The 18,084-nt window shown below is 35.6% G+C and overlaps 1 non-coding gene across 1 annotated transcript; it reads left to right on the top strand.

Moving 5' to 3' along the window:
- The first annotated feature begins 9,813 nt into the window (after nt 1-9,813).
- Nucleotides 9,814-9,886, top strand: Trnav-cac (transfer RNA valine (anticodon CAC)). Its single transcript has one exon. It is a non-coding gene; the product is annotated as a tRNA-Val (tRNA).
- The last annotated feature ends 8,198 nt before the right edge of the window (nt 9,887-18,084 follow it).

The following is an 18,084-nucleotide window of genomic DNA, read 5'->3' as shown; positions in this document are numbered from 1 at the left end:
TCTAGAGACATAGCTCTTCTACACTAGTTTCTTTGCCACGTTCTGCCTCTCATAGTGTCCAGGATGAAGATTTTAAGGTACACAGTAAAGTTTAGCAAAGTATAGCAATGTCTTAGGAACACAAATTTAATGTTTATAATTTACCTCAATTGTATACAAGTTTTATATTAATGACTTCATGGGACAAAGAACTCCCTCCCTCCTCTTTCTTCAGTGCTGGGCCTCACCAATGATAGGCAAGATCTCTACCACTGAGTTACATTTCCAGAATTCTCCCCACTTTTTTCTTTATTTGGTGCTAGAATTGAATCCCTGACTTTGCTAATGCTAAGCATTCAGCCCTCCACCAAGCTACACCCCAACCCTGATAAGCAAATATTTGTTGATTATTTATTTATTTATTCATGTCCCCCCGCCTCCAGGTACTGGAGATTGAACTCAGGGGCTCTCAACCATTGAGCTACATTTCCAGCACTTTTGAAAATTTTAATTTTATGACAGGGTTTTGCTAAGTTGTTGAGGGTGGCCTGGAATCTGCAGTCCTCCTGCCTCAGCCTTTTGAGTTGCTAGGATTACAGTGAGGGCATTGCCATCCCTGGCAGCAACTTCTTAGCTCATCTGTTTTTCCTAATCTTAAGATTGGAAGCTTCCTTTCTTGCATGTGGTGGTCAAGAACATGGGTCTGTGTAGTCTCTTCTTCTAGGTTCAAAATTTTGCTTTCAGGTTCCTAATTATGTGATTATAGGCAAATGACTTAACTTTCATAGGCCCTAGTTACCTCATTTATCAAAAAAAGATGATAATACCAATAACCACGTAGGTATATCATGAAGATTAAATTAATTAAATTATAGGAAGCCTTTAGAAAAATAGCTGGCACATAGTAAGTACTCAATAAATGCGACCTTCCATCCACAGTGGCACCATTTTTCTGGTCCTTCTCTCCAAGTCCAAGCAAAGTTCTCTCTCTTGTTCATATTCTTGATGCCCAGGGGGGAAAGGCACTTTGAGTTTGCTGGCTAGGCTCTCATATTTTACTATCCTTTGACCTAAGTAAAACTGTCATGATTCTCACTACTAAATTCATTAACTGCGTTATATTTGAAAACCTCCAAGTATTCTTCCCTTTTTTTGGTTTTGGATCATTTTTCTCTGTATGGATACCCCTTTATGGGCTCTCTGTAGGAGTATCTCTTCTGTTTATACATGAAGGTTTCCCCCTAAGTACTAGAGAGTGAGTTCCTTGAGTGTAGGGATTGTCTTTATCTCTATTCTTTAGCCTACCCATAAAGAACTCACTCCCAGCTGCTGCTCAATCTATGCTAATTCATTTAGCCTCTGTGCTTTTGCTCCCCCCACCCTCTTTCCTTCCAGTACTGGGAATTGAACACATAGCGTTTTACCACCAAACTACATTCCCAGCCCTTTTTTTTTATTTTGAGACAGTCTCACTAAATTGCCCAGGTAGGTCTCAAACTTGTAATCCTCCTGCCTCAGCCTCCTGTGTAGTTAGGATTATAGGAGTGTGCCACTGTGCCCCGCTATTTTTGCTCATTTTCTCCTGGGTATTTTATTCTGATTTCAGCTTTCCTGAAAATTTTTCTGTGAAATTTTAATTTCATCTGGTGATACTGAGATTCCATCCTGCAACATCACAATTTATTTCCTGACTGGCCAGTAAGAGGTCTGCACATTTCATTAGCATATTAGGGAGGAAAGTTTCATGTAATTGACCTGGATTTAATTTGCTTACATTCTCTTGGCTTCTGCTAGACTGATTATTCCCTTTAAAAGCTATGCATAAGTCAGCTGTGATGGCAAACGCCTGTAATTCCAGTTACTCAAGAGGCTGAGGCAGGAGTAATCTCAAATGGGTGGGTCAGCCTCTGCAATTTAGTGAGATCCTGTCTCAAAACTTTAAAAAGGGCTGGAGATGTAGCTCAACTTAAAGCACCCCTGGTTTGATCACTAGTAATGTGAACGTGCGCACGCACACACACACAGAAAGAAGAAAAGTATCAATGGCTTTGAGAAGGGTTCTAGTTGGCGGAATTCTGTCTCATTCCTTATTTGAGAAGAGAGCTATGCCACCTTCAGTTTCTTTGCATGCAGTGTAAGAATTAGCTTTTTTATTTCTCACTTGAAGGAGGTGAGGATGAAATAGATCAACCTCTTAAAAATTTGCTTTCTAATACATACAAAATATATATGTAACACATATATTAAGTATAAGACTTAGTAATCTAAAAAAGACCCGTGAACCTCTATGGAACCCAAGAACTAGTACATTTCCAAGTCATTTGCATCTATCTTTGTGTTTCTCTGCACTCTTCTTCCCCTGCCCTCAGGGGTAAGCACCATTCTAAGTGTTATGCTTATCATTCCACTACAGTTTTGTTTTTAAATTTTAGTTTAGTTCGATCATGAATGTATATATGCCAAAACAATGTTTAATTGCATGCTATCGAGTTTTATAAAGATGCTATTATCTGATATAGAGAATTTGGGGATTCTTCCTTTTCACTCAGCATTATATTTCTAAGATTCATTCATGCTGTATATGATAGCTTGTTCATTTTTAGTACTATATAATATTCTATTATGTGAATACACCACAATTTATTTTTCTGTTGATACATAGTTGGGTTGTTTCCAGATTTTTTATTATTATAATTATTATTGCTATAAATATTCTTATACAGTCCTCTTGACCACACATGCGAGTGTTTCCACCTAGGAGTAGGGTTAACGGGTTGTAGAATATGCAAATATTCAACTTGGTGACACAATTAACGCCAAATGATTTTCCTCTCTCCCACAGTTTATAAGAATTCTGTGTACTCTTTAATGCTTAGTATTATTGTACTTTTCAATTTTTTGCCAATCTAGTGGGGATAAAATGTTAGTATTTTTAATATAAGGAAGAAAGAGTCATCTTAAAGATTTTAAAATATCTTCTTCCTTTCTATATTAAGAATGTGCAGCTCATTTGACCTTACTGTACTTGGAAGTTTCTTTGAGAGAAAGTTATTTATTTGTGTAATAGATTCTACAAAGGATATAAAAACTTAGATGGAGTGGAGTCTGCTGACAGGACTGTTTGAATGTTGCTTTTGAGTTGGTCTTGCAAATAAATATCAAATATGCACACTCTAAAATTTCCTAATACAGAAACAGAAACATGTAAAATTATATTCTTTACTATCACAAATTAATCTGATTTTGAGCTTATAGCAATCTGCAAAACTATTTTAAGTAAAGGCTCCTTCAATCTGTTCATCTGGAATATTTCCACTGAACCAATTTTAGTAAAGATATATTTGTGCATTCCCCTGTATTTTAATTGTACTAAAGAGATTCTACTTACCCTCACTCTCTTTTCACATGTTACATGATACAACACAAATTAATCTCTTAATGAAATTTCAAAGACCCCAATATTCATTTTGTCATTATCTGTGGAATTGACCCCACACACATTAACCAGAAAAATAAGTCCCAACAGATGGTGCTGCTGCATTGTGCCCTAAAATGTGTTTATTTTAATTGAAAAAGCCATCTTGTATATAAACAGTTTTCATCAATAACTAAAAACACATGGAGATGGAAAAGAAATCCAAGACAAATAGTAATATATATATTTGTTTTTAGGAACTTTTACAGTTATTTAAAACAAAGAAATACTGGCTTGTGACTTTTTCCACCCCTCCACACTGGGGATTGAACCCCAAGCACACTAAGCACACTAAGCAAGTGTTCTACCACTGAACTACATCCCCAACCCTTTCTTCCTGTGTTTGTATGAAAGCTTTTCTAAGTAGGTGACTGCATATTTATTTCATGTTTCTCTATTATATTGCTAAATACAGTGTCATATCTCAAAGGATCATTCATAGAATATTAAAGGAGTACAAAAGTCTCCTCTATACCATTAGTATTTGTTGATTGACAAAAAGACTGAGTGAATATTCATCACCAAACCACAAGAAAACTATATTTACTTTCTTCTATTCTTGGAAGAAATCATTCACCAAGTAAATAAATACTTTTATGCCAGGGGAGTAAGTATTTTCAACTTTATATAATTAACACTGTTCAGTCAAGTTTCTATCATTATTGGTTTCTTTCTAAGTTTTTTTTTTCCCCCTCTCTCTCATTTCCAGTACTAGGGTATTGAACCCAGGACCTCACACAAGCTAGGCAAGCACTCAACCACTGAGCTACATCCCCAGCCGTTTATTTTATTTTATTTTGAGATACTCTTGCTAGGTTGCTGAGGCTGACCTGGAACTTGAGATCCTCCTGCCTCAGCCTCCCAAGAAGCTCGGCTTATAGGTATGCACACCACTGAATCTGGCTTCAGTGTTCTCTTTTAAAGACAAGTATTATGCCTCATTTCCTCATTCCTATAATGCTGGATTTTCACTTCTATTCTGCTCAAGGGACATTTGGTGCTGGTGAAGCACAACTGACTCATGCCAAAACTCCAGATGAGGACTTTTCTTTACATCCTGCAGAGTATGCATTGTTTGTTTTCTATTTTGTAAGTAGTAATCTAAAATATGGGACAAAGCTAGAGCTTAAGCCCTTACATGGATTACAACATGCCCACATACTCACTGTAATAGCCAACCTCCAAAATGGCCTCCAGTGGCCTGCCTGTGGTGGTCACAACCTGTGTAGTTCTCTCTCAAGTCATATGAGAGTTGGTCTGTGTGACCAACAGACTATGTCAAAAATAGAGTCTGTCACCTGAAAGATTAGGTTATAAAAGACTGCAAAGACTCAGGGATCACAACACTCTAAATATATACAAAAGCTATTGAATTGTACACTTCACATGGGTGAACCGTATATTATTTGGATGATATCACAATAAGGATGGTTTTGAAAAAAAAAAAAAAAACCCGAAACTTTGGATTCTCTATCATTTATACTGGGGGAAGTTAGTTACTGTGTCTTGAGGACACTCAGGCAGCCTACCTATGGTAAGGTTTACATGGCAGGGAATTGAGGTTTCCAACAACCGACAAGGAACTAAAGTTGTCAAAAACCTTATTAATGATCTTTGTTGTTTGATAGGCAGAAAGGGGTAGCTTAGGAAGTTTTAATTTGCTGATTCTTATTAGAAGTGATGTGAGACATATTTTAACATGTTTAAAGGCATTTATGGGAGGAGAACAAGAAACAAAAACACAAACTCCATATTCAATGACAGTAGGAAACATTTTTCCCCCCCAATGCTGGGGATTGAATCCAGAGGCTTCATGTACATGAAGCAAGCACTCTACCACTGAACCACATCCCCAGGCTGGTAGGAAACATCTTTACCCCAAGGCATAGCATATGAAGGTTAAAAGTGGATGGTGAATTGAAAAAATGACTTAGCAAGGCAGAGGAAGGTCAAACTGAGGTACTTCAGAGGTGAACCTGAGCAATTGGCACAAGAATTTGTTCCATGGAGAAAAAGGAATAATTTTTACACTGTTGGTAGGATTGTAAATTAGCGCAGTCATTATGAAAATCAGTATGGAGGTTTCTCAAAAGACTAGAATTGGAACCACCATATGACCCAGCTGTATCACTCCTTGGTATTTATCCTAAAGAATTAAAGTCATTATACTATAGTGATACATGTAGACTCATATTTATAATAGCACCATTCACAATGGCCAAACTATGGAGCCAGCTTGGGTATCCATCAATGGATGAAGGGATAAAGAAATGGACACACACACACACACACACACACACACACAATGGAGTTTTATTCACCCATAAAGAAAAATGAAATTATGTCATTTGCAAGAAAATGGATGGAACTTAAGAATATTATGTTAAGCAAAATAAGTCAAATTCAAAAGGTCAAGGATTTTATGTTTACTCTGACATGTAAAAGCTAGAGAGGAAAAAGGAAAAAAGGTGAGGGGATCTGGTGAAAATGATGGGAGATCAGTAAAATAGAAGAAAGAGACCAGAGGGAGGGAGGAGGGAAGGGAAGGGAAATATTGGGGAAGGATATCAGCCAAATTATATTGTTATTTTGTGTGGATGTATGAATATGTAACAGTAAATCCTACCAGTGTGTTCAACTACAATGCACCAATAAAAAATGTGGGAAAAAAAGAATTTGTCCTGTGGAAACTCAGAAAACACAGAAATTGAAATGAAGTACTATGCAAGGAGGGAAGAGGCTTATAGGGGGCAGATTACTTAAGAGTCTATATAAGGATCAGGTAGAACCCAGCTGTTTACCCCCATGCCTACTCAAGCAGTCGAATACTCTCCTCTCTGTCACCATACAGAAGACAGAAGGTGTCACCTCTGGAGAAACTGAATTAGAAAGGATCTGGACTTCAGAATATTAGACTTTAAGGAAAGGAATGCTTAGGAAAATAAGGATGTGACATGAGAACATACCTGCAATCTAAACAGAATGCTCTACTCTTTTCCCTACCCCACTGCAAAAAGCGAGCCAAAGACTGGTTATCTCCAGGCAGGAGATAAGAGGATCTTTGGAGAACCTGAAGGGATACAGAGGAAATATTTACATAAACCAACATTTGAGGATCCCTACTTAAAAGAAAAGGTCAACTTTCTAGTGTACTGGAATGAATAACATATCTAGAATATAACGTCCTCTCACCATGTTCCCTACTGACCCTGGTGCTAATCACCATGGTTCTTTACTTGGAGTATTATGGCATTTTCCTGTCTGGTCACCTGCGTCTACCTTTATCTCTGAATTCTATTCTCAAACTAGCAATCCAAAGAATCTTTCATAATATAATGAAGGCCAAATTATGTCACTCTTCTATTTAAAACCTTTTAGAAACTACATATCTCAATCAGAATAAGAATCAATATCCTTACTATGACCTATAGAACTTGTGTTCTTCTGGTCTCCATTTTGCTAACTCTACTCCAATCTTATTGATGACCTTAAAATGCTAAGCCCTTTTCCACTTCTGGTCTTTCCCTGGAATCCCTCAACTCCTTTAGGTCTTGCTTAAATTAATATGTATATTAAACTGATATAGATATATACATTATATATATTATAAAATATATGATGTATATGATGTATATAATATATACATTATCTATTATATTATATATATACACATATATGGGTATATATATATTAGTGTGTGTTATATGTATATATACATATATATATATACATACATATATATTAGTTGGTGGTACCATGTGCTAGGCAAACACTCTGCCACTGAGTCATGTCCCAAGCCCTTTTTAAAATATTGAGACAAGGTCTCAATAGGTTGTGTAGGTTGACCTTGAACTTGTGATCCTCCTGCCTCAGTTTCCTGACTAGCTGGGATTACAGGTGCACACTAGTACACCTGGCTTAAATTTAACAGAGAATCTTTCCTGGTCACCCATATTAAATAGAATACTTCTCATCATTTTCTCTCTCTTAACTTGTTTTATTTTTGCCATAGCATTTATCACTACCAGATATTAGTATATAATATCAGATATTAATAAATGATAATATTTATTTACTTATTGATTTGTATGTTGGTTGTTTCCATATCCCAAGCACTTAATACAGTACCTGGCACATAGTAGGTACTTAATAAGTATTTGTTGGATGAATGAATCAAAAAAATCACTCAAGAGATAATAATATACTTCATCTCTCTTTCTCTCTCTCTCTTTTTTTTTTTTTTTTTTTGGTGGTACTGGGGATTGAACCCAGGGTTTTGTACTTTCAGGCAAGCATTCTACCAACTGAGCTATATCACCAACCTACTTCATCTCTTTTGATTGTCCATATGATTAATTCTTATAATCAATTTCCTAATGTTGAACTACCTAGCATTCCTGCTATGATCCTACTTGGTCTGGAATTCAATTACTTTGAGATGTTGAATTTCATTTGCTAGTTACTATTTTGCATCACCATTCTTAAGTAATATTTCTCAATAACTTTTATTTGATTGTGGTACTTTTATCGGCTTTTATTCTTATGTCTATTTTGGATTGAAACAAAGGAGCATCTTTTTTATCTCTCTCAAGAGAGCCCAGATTTGTTTTGCTAGTGGAAGAGAGAAGAATTTTCTCTAACCTAAACAGTGAAGGTTATTTCAGTCTTTTTTTTTTTTTTTTCTGATTTCTTTTTTTGTACCAGGGATTGAACCCAGGGGCACTTAACCACTGAGACCCCTCCCCAGTCTTTTACATAATTTATTTAGAGACAGTCTCATTAAGTAGCTTAGGGCCTTGCTAAGTTGCTGAGGCTAGCTTTGAACTCCACAACCCCCCTGCCTCAACCTCTAGAGCTGCTGGGATTACAGGCATGTGCCACCTCCCCTCAGTCTATTTCAGTCCTTATTTTTCTTCAATATATGAAACCGTATGCTCTGAGAAGATGTTTCTTTCTCTTGGGGATTCTGAACTTCCCATATGACTGCTAAGAAATAATCTTTCTATGATCATCAGGTTTCCTTTCATTAGAATCTCTCTCTGGGATGTTTCTAGGAGAGGAACCTCTAGTCTGAACCTAACTTCTCTTTAACAAAGTGTTGACCATCCATTAACTTTCAACTGCTGACTCAGGATAGGTACTGGGAACATCAATGTCCATACACTATAAAACAGCGATATGCTCATTGGGTAAGGCAATAGATAGCTATGTTTGCCCTTACCTTAAAGAGACCCAGACTTGCTCTGCAATATGTTATTTCTTCAGGATTCTCATTTTCCTATCCTCTTAACTTTTTTCTTAAAAATGAATATTCTTATTTCTTCCTTATAATCTCCCATGGGTTTGAAAAGCATTAGTACACTTATTAATTGTGCCTAAAATAAAAGTCAAACTGATAAATATCTGAGGTGATGAATAATGCCAGTTACCCTAACCTGGCCTTTATGCATTGTATATATGTATTAAAATACATAGTATATCATAAATATGTACAATTTCTATGTGTCAATTAAAAATGAAGAAATAAAAAATAAATAAAAGTCAATAGGTCTGGAGCCCAAGAGAATCCCTTAGGACAAAATGAAAAACCATTAAAAACATTTTTTCTTTTTGGGGTACTGGGAAATCAAACTGGGGACTCATGCAAGCACTCTGCCACTGTGTTACATTCCCCAACCCAACATTAAAAACTTTGACATCTCTTTTGGTGTTCAGTTTTTCCCCTTATGTTTATTATTCTATTCTAGATTATTTACTATAGTATTAGAAAAGTAGTGAGGCAATATAGACCTTTCTGGGTTCGAATTATGTCTCATTCTGTTTTTTGGGCAAGACTCCTAACTTGTCTGAGCCTCAGAAAAGTGGGGATAATAATCATATTTATCCTATAGGATTTTTGTGAGGCATACATGTATATTCTTCAAATGCCTGATTAATATAAATGAAGATAAATATAAATCCAGGTCACATTTAAATCTTCTTGTACTATGAATATAAGTTCAGTATTATAACTTTCCTAATTTTTAAGTATGGAAATTTAGAGAAGGAAAGTGATTTTACTCAATCAAACAATACTGTTCAGTAACCATGAGTAATATGAGTAGGAGTCAGTTCTCTTAGTTTTCCCTTTTGAGTTTTTTTTCACAAATCAATTATCAATATTATATGATAATTAATATGCATTGAAAATTCACATGTGATAGTTTTAGATGCACTGTTCATATGGCATTGTATTTTCTGTCACATTTCTTTGGTTGCTAAAATAGGCAACATTATTTCTATTATTCATTGAAAACCCATATTATCTTGAACATGTTATGAAAATGGGCCATCCTCTGAGATGTCCAGTTGCTCAGGCTGGGGATATAGCTCAGTTGGTAGAGTACTTGCCTCACAAGCACAAGGCCCTGGGTTCAATCCCCAGCACCACCAAAAAAAAAAAAAAAAAAAAAAAAAAAAAACAACAACCAAAACAAGTCCATTTGCTCAAGACCTAATAATTTCTGGGCCAAACTTGAACTAAGTAAAATATAGTGTCCCATATATGAGAAGTACTGAGTTCCAGCTATAAAAGACTGACACGAAGGGCAAGTTCAGAGCCCAGAAAATCTGGGACTCAATCTCATTTCTACTCCTGCTAGTCCATCCTATTATGATGGTGATTTGCTCCTTTGATAGTGAAAAAAAATTATATTCCTCAAATAGCTTTCATTTGGATTGTTCAGGGTACATTTATTATTTGTCAATTCATGTCCTTTTTGTAAAAAAAAAAAAGGTTAAAATACATGTGGAAATTCATTGACTAATATAAGTGAAAAGTCTAAAGAGAATTAGTTTCAGTCATGCCTTGATTCAGTTGAAATTGTGTCACCAGGATTCATTCCTTCTCATCTTCCAGTTCTGTCTTCTGCTATTTCAGAATCATTTCCTGGCACCAAGTACTGACCTCTCACTAGTGCCAAGCATACAGTGTCCTTACTATTAGTAATTCCAGAAGACAAGACAGTAAAAGTTTCATTGCATCTTTTTGTCCATTCCTGAGCTATCTTGGCATACAGGGAATATGACAGTGATTCACCAGAAATCTGAGCCACATATTCACTTCTGTAGTAGAGTCAACTCAAAGTTCATTCATTCAAAATAGAGGGTGAGGTGGTTTGCAAGAGGAAGTTAGAGTCTTATTACTAGAAAAAGTTTAAAGGATGCAGAGCAACCAGAACAATTATCCACTAACAAGGCTTTCCAGATCATTTGTTGTTCTCCCCACCCTTTAAATCTCTGCTCAATTAGACCTATTTATTTTCCCCAATACATCATGCACATTCCCATCTTTCCTACAGAGGGGCATATTCTCTCCCCTAACTTCTCTCTGAATACTTTCTCCCATTCTTTTAATTCTTCATGGAGTTTTTCCTGGATATACTGACTTTTCCCTCTTTATAATTCATGAGCTAAAGCACCCAAGTAAGTTTAACAGGATGTAAATAAATGAAAACAAGAAAAAAACTTCAATTCCTCCTAATATGTGTGTGTACATGTGTGTGTGTGAAATAATGTGTGAATTGATAACAATTATGGACATGTTACTGTAGCATGCTTCACAGCTCACAGGGTGTCATACCCAGGGTACTGAGACCCCATTGCTGGGAACAGTTGATCTAAACTACTCCCTCAGTTCTTGCCTTTGGTCAGCTTTTGTACTATTGATTTGCACTAGATTATATTTTCTAATGTATTAATTTTACATAATTTAAAAATACATCACTAAATCGGAAAATGCTATTTAAAATGTCAAAATAACTATATTACTTTTTAGCTTTTTATATGTAACAACTCAAGTCCAACCAGATTAGAAATTCCATTGTCTTTTTGTCTGAACTAAGAAGGCTATAATAAATATTTGTAAATGAATGAATTAAAGATGAACTGATAATGGGAAAAATGATAATTCTAGATAATTATAGTAGCAATTTAACAGATCTATGAAGTAAAAAAGGAAACTTCTTACTATGACACTTGCTTCTCTTCAGTAATTCCAGTGTTTCATTCAAACTTTTATTATTTCACTTAAATGTTGGATTTCAATTTATGTTTTTTCTTAACTATCTCATATAAGCTTTGAATAACTAGAAAGCAGTGATTGAATCTTATTATTTTTAAGTTAATATCCAGTTAATATTTGTGGAAAGAGTAAATGATAATTTTGAGATCAAAATAATATTTTTAGCTGGGCATGGTGGCACATACTTGTAATCCCTGTGACTCAGGAGGCTGAGGCAGGAGGATCACAATTTCAAAGCCAGCCTCAGCAACTTAGTGAGGCCCTAAGCAACTTAGCAAGGCTCTGTCTCAAAATAAAATACTAAAAGTGCTGGGGATGTTGCTCAGTGATCAAACACACCTGGGTTCAATCCCTGTTATAAAAAAAAAAATTATCCTCTGCTAAAAAGTTATCTTCTTCCTCCATCTTGAATATAATATTTTGATTCAGCTTTTCTTCTAGTCTAGTAATGGGTAAGGCTGGCTGGTTATTTTAGGTTAAGAAGCAAATTATTATCATTTGGTGGAATAACAGTACTCTTAGGTATAATCACCAATTAATATTTATATATCATAAATATCTATTAATATTAATATATTTATATTAATAATTTATATTAATATATATTATAAATATATATTATATATTATAAATATATATATATACACATACACATATGTATATATATTTAGTTGTAGGTGGACACGATAACTTTAGTTTATTTTTACGTGGTGTTGAGGATTGAACCCAGGGCCTCACACAAGCTATGTGAGCCCTCTTCCACTGAGTCACAACCCCAGCCCATCATTTATACTTAAGGTGTAATCACCAATTAATACCTAAGCAACCTAACCTATCCTTGAACCAGGTAATAACATGATGGTAGTGAAGAGATATTACACTGTCAATGATAGACGAGATAGTAGGAAGGCTGTTGCGTTAATCTGAGAATGACAGCATATGAACCTGACAAATGGTAACAGAAGTAATAGAAAAGAAAAGAGGGAACATAACATATAAATTTTTACATTTTGATTTTATTTTCTGACTTAAAAACGAATGCTTCCATTTTCAATGGAGGTGCCAAGACGGCTCAGTAGAGAATATTATTTTCAACAAATGGTGTTAGAATAACTAGATATCCAGATGTAAAATAATGAGTTGGAATCCTACCTTATACCACTAGTTTAAAAACTAACTCAATATGTATCAAAGATATGGATCATTATATTTAATAAGAACTAAAATTATAACATTTTCAGAAAAAAACTTTGATGTTAAATCTTCATGATCTTAGATTTGGCAATTATTTCTTAAATATGATACCAAAACCACAAGCAATGAAAGGAAAAATAGATAACTGGAATCATCAAATCAAAAATTTTGGCTGGGGGCTGGGGAGATAGCTCAGTCGGTAGAGTGCTAACCTTGCAAGCACAAGGCCCTGGGTTCGATCCCCAGCACCGCAAAAAAAAAAAAAAAAAAAAAATTTTGGCTGGGAGCGTGTAGCTCAGTGGTAAAACATGTGCAAGGCCCTGGTTCAATCCCCAGCACTGAAAAAAAATTAAGATTTTATGCATCAAATGATATTGTAAAGAGAGTGAAAATACAGCCTAAAGAACAGGATAAAATATTTACAAATAATGTATCTGATGATGGTTTAGTATCCAGAATATATGAAGAACATTTATAACTCAACAATGAAAAGACAAGTGGGTGCAGTGGTGCATGCTTACAATCCCAGCAACTCAGAAGGCTGAGGCAGAAGGATTGCAAGTTTTAGACCAGTCTCAGCAATTTAGTGAGACCCTGTCTCAAAATAAGAAGTAAAAAGGCCTGAGGATGTAGCTCAGAGGTAAAGTGCCCCTGGGTTCAATTTCTAGTACAAAAACCAAACCAAAACAAAAAAGACAAACAGCCCAGTTTTAACAAAGAATTTACATAGATTTTTTTCTCCAAAGAATATATGTAAATGACCAATAAGTACATGAAAATATGTTCAACCTCATTAGTCATTAGGGAAATACAAATTGAAACCAAGGTGAGATGTCACTTCATACTACTAGGATGACCATTAAAAAATTATAATAATAATAACAATGTTGGCGAGGATGTGGAGAAATTGGAGCTCTCACACATTGCTCATGTGAGAGCAATGTTGGTGCTCACACTGAGTATTGCTGGTGCTACAGATCAGTGTGGAAAATAGTTTGGTGGTTCCTCAATAAATTCAATGGAAAATTAACCATATAGCCTAGTAATTCCACTTCTTGGCGTATACCAAAAAGAATTGAAAAAATTTTTTCATTGCAAAAAAGAACCAGAAGGACATGCACTGAAAGGTCATCTTTGGATACTGAGGTTACAGGTTAATTTTTAGAGTGTCTCATTTTTACAAGTATTTTCTGAGTTTTCTACTTTGAAAATGAACTATTTTTGTAACTTGAAAAGAATAAACAATGAATATTATTTACAAGAAAATCTCAAGGGCCAGGTGTGGGGGCCCATGCCTGTAAAATCCCAGAGATTAAGGAGGTCGAGGTAGGAGGATCACAATTTCAAGGCCAGCCTCATCAAATTAACAAGGCAACTTAGTGACATTCTATCTCAAAATACAAAATTAAAAAAGAGCTAGGGATGTGGCTCAGTGGTTAAATGCCCATGGGTTAAATCCTCAGTTTCAAAAAAAAAAGAAAGAAAGGAAGAAAGAAAAGAAAATCCCAAGGTCATTATAAATCTAGACAAAAAATTAAAGAGAAAATAAAAATCACCTAATTAATGAAAGATACCATAGTTGGCACATTTTCTTTCACATTCATTGTGAAAGAATGTTTAGTCTTACACTCACTGTGTGTATAATACATATAGACATATGAATTAATAAGAATAAGTCACATAAACACAACATATATTGATTACTTCAATTTATTGTAAAAGAACTACATGACTACTATGAAAATTAAATGGTTATAGAAGTAGTATTTTACAAAGTTGAAGGTCCCTGTTCTCCCAATCTCACTCTAAATAAGTAACTACTAATATTGATAGTATTCTAGAAAATTTTGATTATGAATAAACATCACATACATACACACAAATAATATATACTTAGTTTTACCTAAATTGGATCATACTATTTATACTCTTCTGATATGTACATTATTTATTTAACAGTATATCTTGGAAACATTTTCACATTATTAAATATAATTCTTTTATAATTTGTTCTTTTTAATAGCATCAGGATTTTACATACTATGAGTTGATGGTAATTTATTTTTCCAGTCTCTTATTGATGGACATTTTGGTTCCTTCCAATATTTTTTTTGTGTGTTTGTGTGTAGGGTCTATCACAATAATGGTAAAGAAACCCCCCTGTTCATATCTCTTGGCATTCTTGTCATAGTGTTTTTCTAGAGACATATGACATTTAAATGGAAGAAATGATTAGGCTTGGTGACAGGTGGGTCAGAAGCTTGAGCTTGTCAACTCAACCAAGAGTTGAACTGGGTATCAATCTATGCTAACAAAATATATAAAACTCTGAATTATAAACTAGGATGCCACTTCATAAAGTAGCAGGTATTATCTGCTTATTTGAAAATGGAAATCCATTGTCAAGGGTACCTTTTTTTGATTACCATTTATCCAAAAAACTAGAAAATTATCCAATAACCAAGTATTTTAAAATAAGGCAACTATGTACTGAAGGGACTTTTAACAAACCATGAAGAATTGAACTATCTACCTGTCACACAGATTTCAAGGCTCACACCCTACAGTTAGGTACCCTTTCTCTGAACAGCGCTGGAGGCATATTGATATATTCTAACTTATTAGTTCTGTTTTTAAAAAATAACTCTATACTGCACTTACCCTTTTTATTTATGATATAGGTTTTATCATTCAGGGCTCCAGTCCCCCTTTGGGATCAATGGTGCTCTCTCCACTGGTTGGTTTCTCTGGATGAATTTCTGTGCAGTGTTGATAGCAGGCTACTCTTTTCCTTTCCTTAGTTCTTCCAGCTCTCAAAGGCGGGGGGGCATGAGAAGCAATACTCCTCTGTCTCTCCTTTTAATTGGTTCTTCAGTCACTTTGTCTCAACTGGAGAAATCATCCTTCCAGGCTGGAAGTGCTGACCTGATGAAGGAAAAGTGGGCAGTTTCAGCTTTTAGGGGCTCTTGGCTCAAATTTCTACAGAATGGTTGAGGAAGCGGGTGGCTATTTCAGTCATGAGTGATTGTGTTCTCCAAGGCTAAACCTATAAATATTAAACGCCAATTGCATGGTGCTAAAGGCCACCAAATTGGATTGCTTTTAAAACTTCACATAACCCTGGCAAATATAATTTCAGCTCTTTTCTCACACTGTGGTATCCTTTTACTTACTCTATACTTTGACAGAGAAAGAATGGAACAAGCTTCATTTTGATTCATGAATGTTGTTTTTATTCTAAATGCCCCATGTGAGGGGAATGCAAATGGACACAAGATATATGCAAATTCACTTGCATACCCAGAGAAGGCAAATGAGGCTTAGTTCTTAGATTCATTGATCAGGCTCCCTGGGTGAGAAGGCTAAGGAAAGAGGTGTCTGTAACTGAATTACAGAGAACGGTCATGTTTGAGAAGGGAGAGAAGAGATGTTGGCTGCCATACAGCTCCCAGCATTCCAGAACCTGCATATAAAAGTGAGTGCAGCTGCCAAGGCAAGTGAAGGCGCTCAATGAAAGACGGCCCTTCACTGGCACGAGGGCGCCCTGGGCACAGCGTGCACACAGCGGGATAAAACGGAATCTCCAACTTTTCTGCTTTAGGTCTTGACCTTAAGTCCTGGCAGAAATCTTGAAACCACTGCCTATGTCTTCCTGCCTCCTCTCTTTCTTTCTCTCATAACAGTTGCAAACCAGGACTAGAGTGCCTGAAGGCACAAAATTCAAAATTTAAGGGGAGCAAAAAAAAAGAAAGAAAGAAAAAGAAAGGAAAAAAGCTCAGTAACCAAGATGAAAAATGTTTTAATGCAATATTTTTCAAAACTTCCAAATTAATGCAAAAAAATATGATTAACAAAGTATCAACATTTTAAATAGAGTCTATCTTAATTGTAAGACCCTGCCTCAGTCACTTCACCCTAAACATGACCCCAGTTCTGATTTGCAGAGCAGGTGTCTAGCTGTAGTTTGCTGATTTGATGTGTGGAGCTGTTACTTTAAAATATTTATTTATCTGGCTGGTCGTGGTGGCACAGCACTGTAATTGTATCAATTCAGGAGGCTGAGGCAGGAGGATTGCAAGTTCGAGTTCAGCCTCAGCAACTTATCAAGGCCCTGTCTCAAAAGAAAAAACAAAAAGTGTTGGAAGTGTTGGGGATGTAGCTCAGGGATAAAGCATCCCTGGGTTTGGTCTCCAGTGTTTTATATATACATATACATATGTTATATATGTATGTTTTATATATATATATATATATATACATAGTATGTTTGTATGTGTGTGTGTGTGTGTGTGTGTGTGTGTGTGTGTGTGTATACATATACACACACATATTTATATAGAGAGAACTTATCTGAGCAGGTATGGCGGGAGACTGAGGTGTGAGGGTTCCTTGAACTCAGGAGTTCCAGGTCAGCCTGGACAACATAGTGAGGCTCTCAAAAAATAAAAAGTATGTATGTATGTATCTATCTATCTATACTTATACGTATATATGTAAGTATAAATACATAAAGATTAATAAGCATATAGAGATAAATAAATATTCATTTCATAAATAATCAAGTAAATACTTTTAAATAGCATTTAAAAATAACTAAATAAACATTTATTTATTTATCTTGGTCACCAAGCTTCTTGGCGCCCCCTTGAATGCAGTGTCTGACGTGAGAACCTCACTCACCTCACTCCAGCCCTGGCCTCATTTCCACTCTGCTTTTTTATCTTTTTTAACTTATCCGGGTTCTCCTTGTGAACAAGCTCTTGAACTAGTCTTAGTGTGATAAGGGAACATGCAGGATGTACTGGTTATTGCAGAGTTTTACTCATTCCACGTTCTTTCTTTGCCTTCTTCCTGTGAAAGCAGTTCCCTGGCAGAACCTTCTTAATTATTCTTTCCTGTCCTCTTGTTGCTTCACTTCTCTTTTTCCAAGCAGTGTCTCCTAACTTTTGTCTTCCCAGCTATCTGAGTTCTGACGACTCCAGAACTTGACAGAACTTTGTCATAGCAAAAATCTCCTCAATTCCTGCAACGATTTTAGGCAACAAGGAGGAAAGAAAAATTTGCTCTGTTTGAGACAGAGTACTCTGCTTGCACAGGGTAGGCTAAGGTGACGTGCTTTGAAGAATAGACATTGAGGATATTCCATGACAGAGGAATGCCAGAACACCACTTACCTGTGCACCATTTGATATATATTTGAGCCGCTTCAGTGTTTATATTCTGTTCTAGATTTGTATTACAGTGGAGTAACATCATAAAAACTAAAGTTATGTACAATCTACTATACATACCCAGCAAGAACAAGGGAGGGAAAGAGAAGAGAGAGAATTTAAATGTAGAAGATGATTAGGAGGCTGAGGCAGGAGAATCTCAA

The sequence above is a fragment of the Sciurus carolinensis genome, chromosome 6 (genome assembly GCF_902686445.1).
Source record: "Sciurus carolinensis chromosome 6, mSciCar1.2, whole genome shotgun sequence".
Taxonomy (NCBI): Eukaryota; Metazoa; Chordata; class Mammalia; order Rodentia; family Sciuridae; genus Sciurus; species Sciurus carolinensis.
The sequence above is the reverse complement of the archived record's forward strand: the minus strand, read 5'-3'. Positions and strand labels throughout refer to the sequence as shown.